Raw genomic sequence first — 15,687 nt, forward strand, 5'->3', positions numbered from 1 at the left:
TTTGCAGGGCAGCGGCGCGCGCCTGGCGGCGCATGCAGTTTAATCCATCTTTTAGATTTAGGGGAACTAGTCTCAAACGTTTGTTGGGGGAGACCTAGGTTTGGGGGGGGTATTTGCCCTGTCTTCATGCTTTTTAAGATGGAGGACCACTGTAGCCACCCCCAACGACACGTTCTCAAGATGGAGGGTGAGGGAACAGCTGCAGTCGCCTGCGGTTCCTGCGCAATGTTTGCCATCTTGCCAAAGGTTGCAGGCAGCTTTACCTGCAACAATTGTATGTTGATTGCCCTCTTAGAAGACAAAGTCCAGCAACTGGAGGAATGTGTAGCTACGCTCCAAAGAATTAGAGAGCTGGAGCTCTTCTTGGAAGCAGCAGAGAACACCGTCTCCACCAAGGAGGAGACAGGGGACACCCCTGAGAAGGAGGCTAGTTCACCAACACAGGTGCCAGACATATGGAGAAACGTGACTCAAAGAAGTAGGAGGCCCAGGGTTCGCTCTGATTGTTTAGAAATACACAATCACTTTGAAGTCCTTTCCCCTAGCATGGAAGATGAAGAACAGACTCCATTTGAGGATCTCTCCCTCATTACACTCAATCAGGTATATGAAGACAAGCAGCAAAGTCAGTCCTCAGGGAATGTGCAGGCGACCTTGGAACGGACAGCTCACGGAAGAACCCCGACCAAACCTAAGAGGAGGCGTGTAGTGGTGATAGGGGATTCCCTACTGAGGGGAACAGAAGCAGTGATCTGTGGGCCTGACAAGATGTCTCGGGAGGTGTGCTGTCTCCCTGGGGCTAAGATCCAAGATGTAACTGAACGACTGCAAGGAATCATAAAACCCACTGACAAATACCCCTTCCTCTTGGTTCATGTGGGAACCAATGACACTGCAAGCAATAGCCTCCAGAAGATCAAAAGAGACTACGAGGCTCTGGGCAGGAAATTGAAGCAATTAAATGCACAAATTGTTATCTCATCTGTCCTCCCAGTTGAACGACGTGGCCCAGGGAGAGAGGGAAAAATAGTGGAAGTGAACAGCTGGCTTCGCAAATGGTGTAAACAGGAACGGTTTGGATTCTTAGATCACGGACTGCAGTTTCTTGAAGATGGACTTCTGGCAAGTGATGGGCTGCACCTCACAACGGTTGGGAGGAATGTTCTAGCCAAAAATCTCAGAAACCTCATCAGGAGGGCTTTAAACTGACTAATGTGGGGGAGGGAGACAGTGCTCCTGAAGGTAGGAGTCTATCAATTGATGAAGATGATCATCAAAATGTCATAGACCAAATGGAGCAAACAGCACGCAGACCTAGTGGTGGGAGGAAAAAATCCTTAAATAGGAGACACAGGGAAATGATTAATGGACTTCAATGTCTGTACACTAATGCGCAAAGCATGGGAAATAAACAAGATGAGCTTGAGCTCAGCAAACTAAATATGACATAATAGGCATCACTGAAACCTGGTGGGATAAGTCCCATGATTGGAATGTAATAATGGAGGGATACAATCTATTTCAGAGAAACAGACCAGACAAGAAAGGAGGAGGAGTGGTGTTATATGTCAGGGATGTGTATACCTGTGAAGAGATCCAAGATTTAGAACCTCAAAGCCAAAGTGAGAGCATTTGGGTCAAAATTAAGGGAGAGAAGAACAACAGTGACCTCATTGTGGGAGTTTATTATAGATCCCCAAGCCAAACGGAGGACATAGATGATGCCTTCCTGGAACAGATGGCCAAGCATGCAAAAGGAAGGGAGATAGTAGTAATGGGGGACTTCAATTACCCGGATATTTGTTGGATGTCAAACTCAGCCAAGAGTATAAGGTCAAACAGATTCCTCACTGGCCTTGCAGACAACTTCATTGTCCAGAAAGTGGGAGAAGCAACAAAAGGAACAGCCATTTTAGATCTGGTCCTAACCAATGTTGATGACCTGGTTAGTGGGGTAGAAGTGGAAGGATCATTGGGCGCGAGTGATCATGCTCTTCTGAAGTTTACTATACAGCGGAAAGGAGCAGCCAAGCATACTAGGACTCAATTGTCAGCATCGCCCTTGAGCCAGTGTTACCAACTGGACTCATCCACCTCAGCCCCGACTGGGCTAGGCGAGCTGGATGGCACTTCCAGAGACCACCTTCCTCTGTGGAACAGGTCCAAGTGCCGTGGACTCACAACTCAGAGCTGTGAGCACCGCAAACCACTTCACCAAGAAAACAGTCGTTGTACAGCAGAGTCCAGCAGAGCATAAATCACTCGGACGACAGCGCTGAAGAATATCTTCTTTTATTCACTAACAGCTACTGTTCTATACACTATATACAAATGGAGATGCTGGAGTGCACTGAGCCTTACAGCTGCTTTCTGCAGCAACCTTATCTACACAGAGATAACACTCAGTCTTTTCGACACGCTGACTGACTCACTCCCTGACCGACTCTCTCTCTCTCTGGCCGACTCACTCTCTGAGTCTCTCTCTCTGAGTCTGGTGCTGGAGTGGAATAAGTAGGTATAAGAACACGCCTCCTCCTCTCTGCAGAGTCAGGAGACTGATGAGGAGATTCTTGGGTATGGGAGGGGTGAAATCTCCTCATCCTCCCCCATTTCATCCGACCATCTCAAGAATCTTTAACATAACTGCAATTTACACACACCAAAAGTTGTTCTCTGCTTACAACCTTGGTTAACATATTTGCAGGTACCTCTCTCCCCCTTTTATTTAAGACACTTTAACAATACCATTAAACAATAACTGTAACCACTCTGTGTCCATTAGGAAGGAGTTAAAACATAGACCTCAATCTGTAGTTCACACAAAACACACATTATGAACACTCAAATGAATAAGCAGCTTCTAGAAAAATCTTCATACACGTTTCTCTTTCTCACATGCAAATTAACATTGCTCATTTAGGCAGATTTGAACAAACCACTTTTTGTACTCAAACACACGCTTGCTTCTTCAATCCTGATCCTTTCAGCATATTATACATGAACCATTTTAGGTCAGGTAAGGAAATAAATAAAGCGTTTTGTGCTATTACTCTTAGCACACTTCATGCCTGGTTTAAAAACCGCACCAGAGTTGCTCGTGACCGCAGTCTTGGCGAACTCTTCAGCAAACCTTTTCGGTGGTACACCCTTGGTTGTTCTCTCGGATCTGCGCAAAACTCTCTGATCCTCTTGTTCTGGTGCTTCCTCCTCTTTGGGAGAATGGGGAGCTAAAGTATATGAAGCTGCTAAGTCTGCATCTGCGTCAGACTCTCCTGAGGCTTTTGGGCTCTGATAATCTGTGCCACTACCCGGAACTACATTGGCATCAGGATTATCAATCACATCAGAACTTGCCTCCCTCTTAACTGTCTTTGCCCCTTTTGCACCATCATCACAAATGGGATGGCACTGAAAAACGCCAACTCTGTCCCATTGTGGATTGTCCTCAATACTCCTGGTCAGCCTGATGGTTTACGTGTCTGTGATCAGGACACGATAAGACCCTTTCTCATATCCTAGGAAAACACCATGTTCTCCACGCTTGCTCAGTTTGTCACCCTGCGAGGTGTGCACCCAAACCTCTGATCCAAAAATTTTAAAATGCTTTACACATGGCTTCCTTCCGTGAAACATCTCATATGGGGTGCAATTTACTGCGGACTGGTACCTCCTGTTATACACGTGACAGAAAAACGAAAGAGCTTCGGCCCAATAGGGATTGGGCAGCCCCGAATCATGTAACAGTGTTCTGATTCCTTGCTGCAGGGTCTGGTTTACTCTCTCACATAAACCATTCTGCCAGGGTGATCTGGGCGTGGCTGTCCTATGCTCAATGCCCTGTTCAGAAAGAAAACACTCAAACTCCTCTGAACAAAACTCACCTCCCCTGTCAGTGAAAAGACAATGTACGTTCTCATTATGTACATTTCTGAGCCATTTACAAAACTGGCGAAACTTGGTAAAGGCTTCAGACTTTTTCTGCAGCATATAGACCCAAACATATCTTGAATAGGAGTCTATCAAAACCATGAAAAACCTTGAATTGCCTCTAGAAAGCGCTAGAGGCCCCACTAAGTCTGCATGAATGACTTCATATGGTTTCTTGGCCTCTTTCCCAGACTTTGTACCTTTGGGAGCTTGCCTTGCCTTACTCTCAGCACAAGAAACACATTTCATGTGGTAGGGACATTCTTTTAACTTCATACCCTGAACCATATCAGGCATTTTTGCCACAGCCTGGAAATTCAAATGAGCATAAACATGGTGGTAAAAATGAATACATTGGTCATGCAACTTCTCATTCTTATTAACAGATAAATTGCAACACTCTTTCTTAGTTGCTTCTGCAGTACCTGTACCTGAAACAAAAGGCAATTGGTACAAACCATTAACACATTTTGCATACAGAATGAGCTTGCCATCTCGACGAATTTCACAGCGAGATTTAGCAAACACCACCTTAAACCCTTGACGATCAAGCTGGGAAACACTTAACAAATTGTCCTGAATATCAGGCGCATACAGGACATTCTTAATTGTTGCATTCAGGCTCTTTAAGAACACAGTTCCCTTAGCCACACTCGTGAGAACAGTCCCATCTGCTTGATTAATTTCTTTCTCTTGCTTCTCAAGCTGAACAAAGAGATCCTTATCTTTGGTTACGTGGTTGGTACAGCCAGAGTTGATCACGAATAAACTCCGCCCACGTTGATTGGAGCAGCGAGAGATCAAAGCCTTTGAAGTAGCAGGTGCTTGGGGGTTTCGTCCTCCTCCCCCTCTGCCTCTGAAGTTTCCCTTCTTCTTTGAAGTTTTCTTGCTGCACTGAAAACTCAAATGGCCTTGTGCTCCACACGAAAAGCACCGCTTCTCCTTTAGTGCTTTAACAGCAGCAGTTTCACTTTCACTTTCCCCTGCTGGAGACTTAGGCACATTTTCAAGCACATTTTTAACAGCACCATTTTCCCGGCTTTCTCTAACAGCCTGTCTGCGATCCCACTCATTCAGGAGCACGCTAGAAACATAATCTTCGGTTAGCCGGTCAGAAGGCATGGTAGAAATCTGGGCAGCTACTCCATCGTAAGAGTCGTCTAGGCTATTTATCATGAGCATTGCAAACACAGCCTCTGAAATAGCCAGGTCTCGCTGAACAAGGTCTTGTCTGAGACGCTTTAACTGAGATAGATGGCTAGGCAAATCACCACCTTTCTCCAACTGCAGCCTGCACAGCTTCTTGAAGAAAATCACACTGGAACCAGCATTCTGCCTCAAATGCATATCTCTCAGCTTATGCCAAACAGCTCGTGCAGTCTCTTGGCCCTCTAGGTTTACCAACAAGTGGTCTGAAACACTCAAAACAATTGTCCCTCGGGCTCTCATGTCTGCAGCGTGCCACTCAGGCCATTCATCATCATCCTTATTGGGAGGGTCATCTTCTATCGTGTGAAATAGCTTTTCCCTCTGTAAAAGCGCTTTCATCTTCACTTGCCATACTGCATAGGTTTCAGGCGTCAGGAGAGGAAAGGACAGAGCCATCTGGCCAGAATGTGCACAGGCCATGTCTGCTATTACTTAGAGCAAGACACTTCCCTCGTGCAACACAGATAAAGCCTTGACTCCTTCAGCCACTCTCTCTCCCACTCAGAGCGCAAATAACAGGCAAACAGGGATGCTATCTTCTTTCTTTTGCAGTCAGCAACATACCTCCATAAATCAAGCAGCAGCAACAGCAACAGCGGCAGCTTGAACACTCTGCTCCAAAACAGCTCTGCTTCTGGGCACCACAAATCAGTCCAGCATACAGCCTCCGTTCCACCGTCCGGCAATCAGCAACAGAAACCTCTGGCAACTGGGATGACTGGGATGACTGGTACAACTGGAACAACGCTTGGTCAGGCGACTGGAACAACGACTGGGCCCATAACCGATGTCAGCATCGCCCTTGAGCCAGGGTTACCAACTGGACTCATCCACCTCAGCCCCGACTGGGCTAGGCGAGCTGGATGGCACTTCCAGAGACCACCTTCCTCTGTGGAACAGGTCCAAGTGCCGTGGACTCACAACTCAGAGCTGTGAGCACCGCAAACCACTTCACCAAGAAAACAGTCGTTGTACAGCAGAGTCCAGCAGAGCATAAATCACTCGGACGACAGCGCTGAAGAATATCTTCTTTTATTCACTAACAGCTACTGTTCTATACACTATATACAAATAGAGATGCTGGAGTGCACTGAGCCTTACAGCTGCTTTATGCAGCAACCTTATCTACACAGAGATAACACTCAGTCTTTTCGACACGCTGACTGACTCACTCCCTGACCGACTCTCTCTCTCTCTGGCCGACTCACTCTCTGAGTCTCTCTCTCTGAGTCTGGTGCTGGAGTGGAATAAGTAGGTATAAGAACACGCCTCTTCCTCTCTGCAGAGTCAGGAGACTGATGAGGAGATTCTTGGGTATGGGAGGGGTGAAATCTCCTCATCAATTTCTTGACTTTAAGAAAGCCGACTTCATAAAACTTAGGGAAGTGCTGGGTGAGATCCCATGGACAGTAATACTAAAAGGAAAGGGAGTTCATGATGGCTGGGAGTTTGTTAAGAGGGAGATAGTAAAAACAAAACTTCAGGCAATACCAATAGGGAGATAGTAAAAGCACAACTTCAGGCAATACCAATGAGACGGAAACATGGAAGGTGCCTAAAAAAGCCAGGGTGGCTATCTAAAGAACTTTTAACTGAGTTAAGATTAAAAAAGGATGTGTACAAAAAATGGAAAAGGGGGGAAACCACCAAAGAGGAATTCAAACAAATAGCCAGCACGTGTAGACACAAAGTCAGAAAAAGCTAAAGCACAGAATGAACTCGGGCTTGCTAGAGAGGTTAAAAGCAACAAAAAAGGCTTTTATGGGTATGTTCGTAGCAAAAGGAAGACCAAAGAAACAGTGGGGTCACTCAGAGGAGAAGATGGTGAAATGCAAACAGGGGACACAGAAAGGGCTTAATTCCTCAATGCCTTCTTTGCCTCAGTCTTCTCCGATAAAGAAAACAATGCCCGACCTGAAGAATTTGGAGCAAATGATTCAGCAGAGGAAACACAGCCCAGAATAACTAAGGAGATAGTACAAGAATACTTGACTAGTTTAGATGTATTCAAGTCTCCAGGGCCAGATGAACTGCATCCAAGAGTATTAAAAGAACTGGCAGATGTGATCTCAGAACCACTGGCAGTCATCTTTGAGAATTCCTGGAGAACAGGCGAAGTCCCGGCAGACTGGAGGAGGGCAAATGTTGTCCCTATTTTCAAAAAGGGGAAAAGAGAGGACCCAAATAATTACCGCCCAGTCAGTCTGACATCAATACCAGGGAAGATTCTGGAGCAGATCATTAAGCAAACAGTCTGTGAGCACCTAGAAAGGAATGCTGTGATCACAGCATGGATTTCTGAAAAATAAGTCATGTCAGACTAACCTGATCTCGTTTTTTGACAGAATTACAAGCCTGGTAGATGAAGGGAACGCAGTGGATGTAGCCTACCTTGATTTCAGCAAGGCATTTGCCAAGGTGCCCCATGATATTCTTGTAAAGAAGCTGGTAAAATGCGGTCTTGACTATGCTACCACTCAGTGGATTTGTAACTGGCTGACTGACCGGACCCAAAGGGTGCTCATCAATGGTTCCTCTTCATCCTGGAGAAGAGTGACTAGTGGGGTGCCACAGGGTTCTGTCTTGGGCCCGGTCTTATTCAACATCTTTATCAATGACTTGGATGATGGACTCAAGGGCATCCTGATCAAATTTGCAGATGACACCAAACTGGGAGGGGTGGCTAACACCCCAGAGGACAGGATCACACTTCAAAACGACCTTGACAGATTAGAGAATTGGGCCAAAACAAACAAGATGAACTTTAACAGGGAGAAATGTAAAGTATTGCACTTGGGCAAAAAAAATGAGAGCATAAATACAAGATGGGTGACACCTGGCTTGAGAGCAGTGCATGTGAAAAGGATCTAGGAGTCTTGGTTGACCACAAACTTGACATGAGCCAACAGTGTGACGCGGCAGCTAAAAAAGCCAATGCAATTCTGGGCTGCATCAATAGGAGTATAGCATCTAGATCAAGGGAAGTAATAGTGCCACTGTATTCTGCTCTGGTCAGACCTCGCCTGGAGTACTGTGTCCAGTTCTGGGCACCACAGTTCAAGAAGGTTAAGGGGTGATATGATAGCCATGTTCAAATATATAAAAGGATGTCATATAGAGGAGGGAGAAAGGTTTTTTTCTGCTGCTCCAGAGAAGCGGACACGGAGCAATGGATCCAAACTACAAGAAAGAAGATTCCACCTAAACATTAGGAAGAACTTCCTGACAGTAAGAGCTCTTCGACAGTGGAATTTGCTGCCAAGGAGTGTGGTGGAGTCTCCTTCTTTGGAGGTCTTTAAGCAGAGGCTTGACAACCATATGTCAGGAGTGCTCTGATGGTGTTTCCTGCTTGGCAGGGGGTTGGACTCGATGGCCCTTGTGGTCTATTCCAACTCTATGATTCTATGATTCTATAAGAAGCCCAGGACTTTGTGGATCCGGGGTTTGAGAGACAGTATTTTTGCACAGCTTCTTTCCGGCCAGAGCAAAGAAAAGTGACCCTGAGAGTAGAGATAACTTATTAAATTTATCTGCTTTATCTGGCTCAATAATTATAATAATTATAATTATTATTTAATTCTATATTCTAATTTTAATAATTACAATTACAATAAGAAAAGTAATCAAAATTACAATAAGAAAAATTGCTATCGTTATTATAATTATAATCATGATACCAATTTTTCTTTCTAGCTCTACCCAGAATGGTAGAGCTAGAAGGGACCCTGGTGGTCATCCAGTCCAATCCCCTGCAATGCATAGACACACAGGCACATACTAATGGATTCTTTCTGCCACCAGGGAGCAGAGCCCCCACCCTGCCTTGGGGGGTGCCGTCACTTTGCATTTGTAGGACCGGGTCTGGATTGTGGAGCTGCCTGTTGGTGCACCAACAGACTCGCCCCCTTCCCCCAAAAAGCCCGTGTGAGATATTCTTGGCAGCCTGCCCAGAAAAGATAAGTCTGCCTCAGAGATAGTAGTCTGCCCAGAGACAGCCTGTTGGTTGGTTAACAGTAGGTAATTAGAGGCTGATTATGGGGAGTAAATCAGTCTCCCTAACATCTCTCCAGGGGGGAGAGATGCAGTTTTCACCCACTGTTGCCATAAATCACCCCCAAGTTCGGAATAAGGAGGGGGTGAGGCACTGGGTGCACAACCCTCGGCGGGCCTCGGAACTCCTCCGAAGCTACTTCCAGGAGCGAAACTAGTTACGTTACTTAAAAGAAAAAAATTGGTGAAAGATAACGCACATGCTTCAAGAGAGGCAGTAGGTTTTTATCTGCTAACAATTTTACCACCGAAATAAAGAAGACTGAGACGGAAGATTACATCAAAGTACTACAGACAAGCTGGTATGTGGATTGGAGTGCAACGGAACTCAAAGGGGGTGTGTGGAAATGACTTTTTATCTTTTTTTGCTCTATGTGATTAACTAATAACCCTCCCTCTTAGAAGATCCGTCACAGCAACTGGAAAATGGGACTAAATATGAACTGTGTGGGAATGATATAAATTTCCTGTAAAGGATTTGGAAAGAAGAAGGGCTCTCTTTGCGATGCAGTTAGAATGGAGATTGGTTACGAGACCTGTGTTGCAGGAGGTTTGGTCTTGGGGAGGGCGAGCCGAAGATTTATTACTTTCGATGAGATTGCGAACTGGAAGGGGCAGCCCTCCTGGAAAAAGACTAATTTACGATGCAACAGGTCAGGAAAGTTAAAGAGCAAGTGTCAGGGGTTCAGGAGCAGAGGCACAGGAAAGGGAGGAAATAGAGAGCGAGGGGGAGGAGTCCGAAGGAAATGTTAGCGATGACAGCGGTCCGAGGTCTCCGAGTCTTTCCAGCGAATCGGAAGATTCACAGAAAGGGGCCCCCATGGTCAGGGCAAGGGGGGTGCCGAGGGGGACACCCCAGGAAGAAGGGGCCAGAGGGGACTCAGAGAGCAGCAGTTGGAAATCAGGACCAGCATCCACACCAGAGTGCAGTAGGGGGGAGGAGTCCCAGGCATCGGGATCAGGAGGCGCACTGCCAGCGGGAGGACATGAGGCAGGATTGGCCACGCCTCCATCGGGGAGCGAGGAAACGGTCAAGAGGAAGGTTGAAGGCTGCGCGCACGCGCCAAGTTCAAATGTGCAGGAGGGCGGCACAGTTGGCAGCCCGGATAGGGAGCCAGGTCCTAAAGCCCGCCGGAAAGAGCGGGAGGAGTCAGGGGGGTCAATGTCAGCGTCAGAAGAATCCAGGAAGGAAGGGACCCCGGGGGGTAACAGGACCCAGAGGAGAAAGGAGAGACGGAAGAGGTGGAGTAAGGCTAGAGTCTTAAACTGGTGTACAGGGGGCGGAGATTCAGATGGAGCTTCGCCGATCTAACCCTAGACGTAGAGCTGGGGCGCTGCGGCTGGAAAATGGAAACTGTACTTCAATAAAGACTTTTGTACATTACTGCCGGCTAGCGTTGGTCCTCTGTGAGCTGGGACCTGGAGCCAGCTCTGACAGCAAGCTTTAGACTGTATTTCATCGGAACAACAAGATGGCGATTGCTTGCTCGAGCAGAAATGCCTGGATTATTGGGATTTACGAGAGAGCAGTATAAAGTCCACACAGAAATACAAATAAGACTGTTTTTTTCAACCCACTTGTGGAGTAATTCGGAGGTGAAGGAAAAGGAAAATGTGTAACGACAAGGATTGAGAAGAGGGGACTGGAAATATCATTCTTGATATGAAAGCAGCAGAAAACAGTTGAGGATTGGACTCCTGCCGATCGAGAAGCATGGGTACCCCCCACAAAAATTTGGTAATATGAAACTTAATAAAAATTATATTTATATATATATATATGCCTGTGTTCTGAGAGAGTCCCTCTGTCTGTCTGTGGTGGTTAGAGTATGAGGGATTGGTTAATGGCAGTTTGCTGAGAGACTGTACATGCTGTTAACACTCTATATCTGTATATAGTAACCTATGTGTTTATTACTGTTTACTACAATAAACACTAGTTGTAGCTTTCAAGCCATTCTTTCCTTCGTTGTCCAGAAGGACAGCGTTCAGACTTCAATAAGCTTCCAACAACATTGCGTATTCTGCAAAGCTCACGCCAGAGGAAGCATGTGGGCACAAGATTTATTATCACAGTTTGTTTGCAATAAATCTCTCTTAGCTGTAAGTGGTTATGGATTTGGGGTTAGGGGTATGCGATCAGGGGTAAGTGTTAAGGGTTTATGGGTACGGGATTGGGGTAAGCGATTATTGGTTTGGTGTAAGTGTATAGGGAATGGGGATTAGCTGTGAGGTGTTAAAGTAAGGGGTAAGTGGTTAGGAATTAGGGAATAGGAATGAAGGGCAAATGGTTAGAGGTAAGTGGTGTGGGGTAATGGATTGAGGGTATGTGACCACATTTAGGGGTTGGGGTAAGAGATAAGGGGTAAGAGCTTAGGCATTAAGGGCAAGTGATTAGGGGTAAGGGGCAAGTGATTAGTGTCACAATCTGGGTTACAGGCAGTCGGGGTCCTGGCTCCGTACATCGGGACCGGGGTGGAGGTCAGGAAGCAGGAATCAGCAGTCCAGGGGTCTGGAAGCCAAGAGTCCACAAATCAGGAAACCAGGAGTCAGGAAGCCAAAGCACAACTAGGTGGGTAGCGTGTTGCTGTGGCAAAGAGCCAGAGGGAAATGCTGATCATATATACCCCTCCCAGCGCTTGCCACCAGATGCTACAAATCTTCTGTCAAGCCTCACCTGTGCCGCCGCACCTTGCCCTTCCAGGCCAAACTCAGGAAGGCCCCAGTCCTGCGAGGCCCTACCAGTCACAGGGCCTGGCTCCTGCACGCACTCCTGACAATTAGGGGTAAGTGGTTTAGGGTTGGGGTAAGTGATTATGGAAAAGGGGTAAGGGATTGGAGTAAATGTTTAGGGCAGGCATAGGCAAACTTGGCCCTCCAGATGTTTTGGGACTACAACTCCCATCATCAGGACCAGTGGTCAGGGATGATGGGAATTGTAGCCTCAAAACATCTGGAGGGCCAGGTTCGCCTATGCCTGGGTTAGGGTAAGGGCTTAGGTTAAATGGGTAGGGATTGGAGTTAGTGGTAAATGGTATGGGGTTAAGGGAAAGTGCTTATGGGTTAGACATGGGGTGCTTGGGGGATAAGGGATGCTTGGGGATAAGGGATTGGAGTAAAGGGTGCTTGGGGATAAGGGATTGGAGTAAAGGGTAATGGGCAACTGATTAGGGGTCATGGGTAAGAGGTCAATGGTTAGGGTTTAGGGTGGTTCTGTTTCCCATCAATTGTTTTTCATGATTCTGATGTTTCTTATTTGTTTTGAGTTGTTCTGCTACGTTTTCTGTTTTGTGCTAAATTTGGCTTTATGGGGATGATTTAAAAATTTTAAATTTGGCTTTATGGGGATGATTATAGAGCTCGGTCCCAGCCAAAACTGAAACTTTATTACAAGATGCACATGGTGCAAGACTATGTGGTGAAATTAATCAACATGAATTTTGTTCTTCATTTTTTAGGAACAGATGTGGTGAAAAATAAATGCCTGATTACTGCTGACCAAAGGGATTATCTAAAATAACTATAACAAGTTGAAAGAGAACCTTAGGCCAGTGATTGAAAGGAAGATCCCAGAGCTGTATAAACCTATTGTGAAAGTTAACAGTATTTCAAGGTATAAGAACAGCCCTTTCCCCCCACCCCCAATAACCATAGCAAAATACAACATAGGATGGGGGTAGCCAGTGTGGTTCACTCCAGATGATGTTGGATTATCAGCCTCAGTTATCATGGCCAATGGTCAGGTATGATGGCAGTTAATCCAACAACATTTGAAGGGAACCACCTTGGTTAACCAAATTTAGAAGACAACCCTTTATTGGGAAATTTTTAATGTCTAATGTTTTACAATTTTTAGTGTACTCTAAGCCACCCAGAGAAGCTGGGGAAACCCAATCAGGTGGGTGGGGTATAAATAATAAAATTAATTTTATTTACTTACTTACTTACCTACATGTCCAGTCATTTCTAGTCTCATTTTCTTCTTATTTATTTTAGGGGCTCTTTCCTTAATTATAGTTTTAAGAAAGATGAAAATCTGCTTCCACAGAACAGCTAAGAGGAGCTTCATGAAAAGGAGCTATCTACTTGCAGTGGATCAAATACAAGATATGCAAATACTGTTCGAAGTAGGACAGTTTCCCCACAATTTCTCATGAACACATTTTGGAAAGATTGCTTTCTGTACAAGTCAAGAAGGAAGAGTTATAACAATCAAATCTTCTATGGGAGTGGATGTTGAAACTGGTTGTGTGGTGAGTTCCTGCCTCCCCCCAGTGGAAATAAAGACACACGACACAGATATTTAAGGTTAATGGGCTAAATATGGCCACAACTTGTGACTGAATTGACCTGCGAAGAGACATCATTCAGACCCTGGAATTGGGCTGCCATTGGAATGCGCACTGGCTGTATTGGAAACGTTCACTGACAGCTACTTAAATAAGAGTGATACATTGTTTTAACCTGTCTTTCTCTGCTACAAAAAGGGCAAAGGGACTAGAAACAATTGCAAAACTAATTCTACTGTTGCAGCTAAGTTAAAAAAATAAAATAAAGGGATATCTTGACTCAATATAAATTCAATTAGTAACTTTGTCCCTCTAGAGGAAATTTTAGAAACTGCTACAAGTGCTATAAGTATTGGAATTTTCCAGCTGCATGTTTTGACTTTGGGACTGTGAAATCTAACATTGAGCTGTGGAATTGTTATGGCAGATGGGAAAGAAAAAATAAATATTTCAACAACAAGGTCTGGGAAACTGTGGCCGCGAAGAGCCTCGGCATCTGGGCCCTCTACTCCACCTGTCCCATCTCAACCCAAATTAAAAGAAATGGCAACAGATGAAGCTGTGACTATTGCATCAAAGAAGATAAATGACTCATTAGAACAACTTACTAAAAAAGCAGATAAGAAGGGACCAATTGGCTAAAGGTATACAAGTTGGGGCTAAACAGTACAAATTGAAAGCATTTGCTGATGATTTGCTACTAACTTTACAGGAGCCAGAAGCCAATACTAAAAGAGCATTGGAATTAATTCAAGATTTTGGTCAGGTAGCAGGCTTTAAGTTAAATAAGATGAAAACCAAGGTTTTAGAGAAAAACTTAACTGCGATGGAGAGAGAAAAGTTTCAAAAGGAGACAGGATTAATATTGGCTAAGAAAGTGAAATATTTGGGGGTTAATATGACTGCGAAAAATGTGAACTTGTTTAAGGACAACTATGAAAAATGCTGGTTTGAAATGAAAAAGGATTTAGATGTATGGTCAAATCTAAAATTACCACTGCTAGGTAGAATCACTGTCATAAAGATGAATGTATTGCCAAGGTTGCTGTTTTTGTTTCAAACACTGCAAATAGTGGACAAAATGGACTGTTTCAAGAAGTGGCAGAGAGATATCTCCAGATTTGTCTGGCAGGGCAAGAAACCTCGAATAAAATTCAAGATATTAACAGATGCTAAAGAAAGAGGTGGATTTGCCCTGCCAGACCTTAAACTCTATTATGAATCAGCAGCATTTTGCTGGCTGAAAGAATGGATGCTTATTGAAAACACTGGTGTTTTGGATTTGGAAGGTTTTAATAATGTATTTGGCTGGCATGCATACTTGTGGTATGACAAGGTTAAAGTTCATAGGGCCTTTAAGAATCACATTATCAGAAAAGCATTGTTTAATGTTTGGAAAAGGTATAAGGACTTGCTAGAAAATAAAACCCCAAGATGGTTGTCACCAATGGAAGCGAAGGCATTAAAAAAACTAAATATGGAGGCCAAATGGCCTAAGTATTGGGAAATTCTGGAGCAAGAGGGAGACAGGCTAAAACTGCAGAGCTTTAAAAAATTGAAAAATAAAGTGAGAGATTGGCTCCATTATTATCAAATAATGGAGGCATATAATTTGAACAAAAAATTAGGCTTCCAGGTGGAAAAATCAAAATTAGAAACAGAATTGTTAGAACCTAAGGTTAAGAATCTGTCAAGAATGTATAACTTGCTGCTGAAATGGAATACTCAAGATGAAACGGTGAAATCTGCTATGATCAAATGGGCACAAGATGTTGGGCATAACATTATGATGGTTGACTGGGAACAGTTATGGACCACAGGTATGAAGTTTACGGCATGTAATGCCTTAAAGGAGAATTTAATGAAAATGATTTACAGGTGGTACATAACACCAGTCAAGCTGGCAAAAATCTATCATTTGCCCGATAATAAATGTTGGAAATGTAAAGAGACGGAAGGTACCTTCTTTCACCTTTGGTGGACGTGCCCAAGGATTAAGACCTTCTGGGAAATGATATATAATGAAATGAAAAAGGTATTTAAATATACCTTCCTGAAGAAACCAGAGGCCTTTCTCCTGGGCATGGTCGGCCAATTGGTGTTAAAGAAGGATAGAACCTTTTTATGTATGCCACAACAGCAGCAAGAATACTCATCGCAAAGTATTGGAAGACACAAGATCTACCCACCTGAGAAGAATGGCAGATGAAGC

At 44.6% G+C, this 15,687-nt stretch overlaps 1 long non-coding RNA gene across 1 annotated transcript; it reads left to right on the top strand.

Moving 5' to 3' along the window:
* The first annotated feature begins 11,555 nt into the window (after positions 1 to 11,555).
* On the top strand, positions 11,556 to 13,125 carry LOC310660266. The gene is made up of 2 exons (XR_014503330.1): positions 11,556 to 11,972; positions 12,651 to 13,125. It is a non-coding gene; the product is annotated as an uncharacterized lncRNA (long non-coding RNA).
* The last annotated feature ends 2,562 nt before the right edge of the window (positions 13,126 to 15,687 follow it).

The sequence above is a fragment of the Podarcis tiliguerta genome, assembly GCF_965153285.1.
Source record: "Podarcis tiliguerta genome assembly, chromosome: 11".
NCBI lineage: Eukaryota > Metazoa > Chordata > Lepidosauria > Squamata > Lacertidae > Podarcis > Podarcis tiliguerta.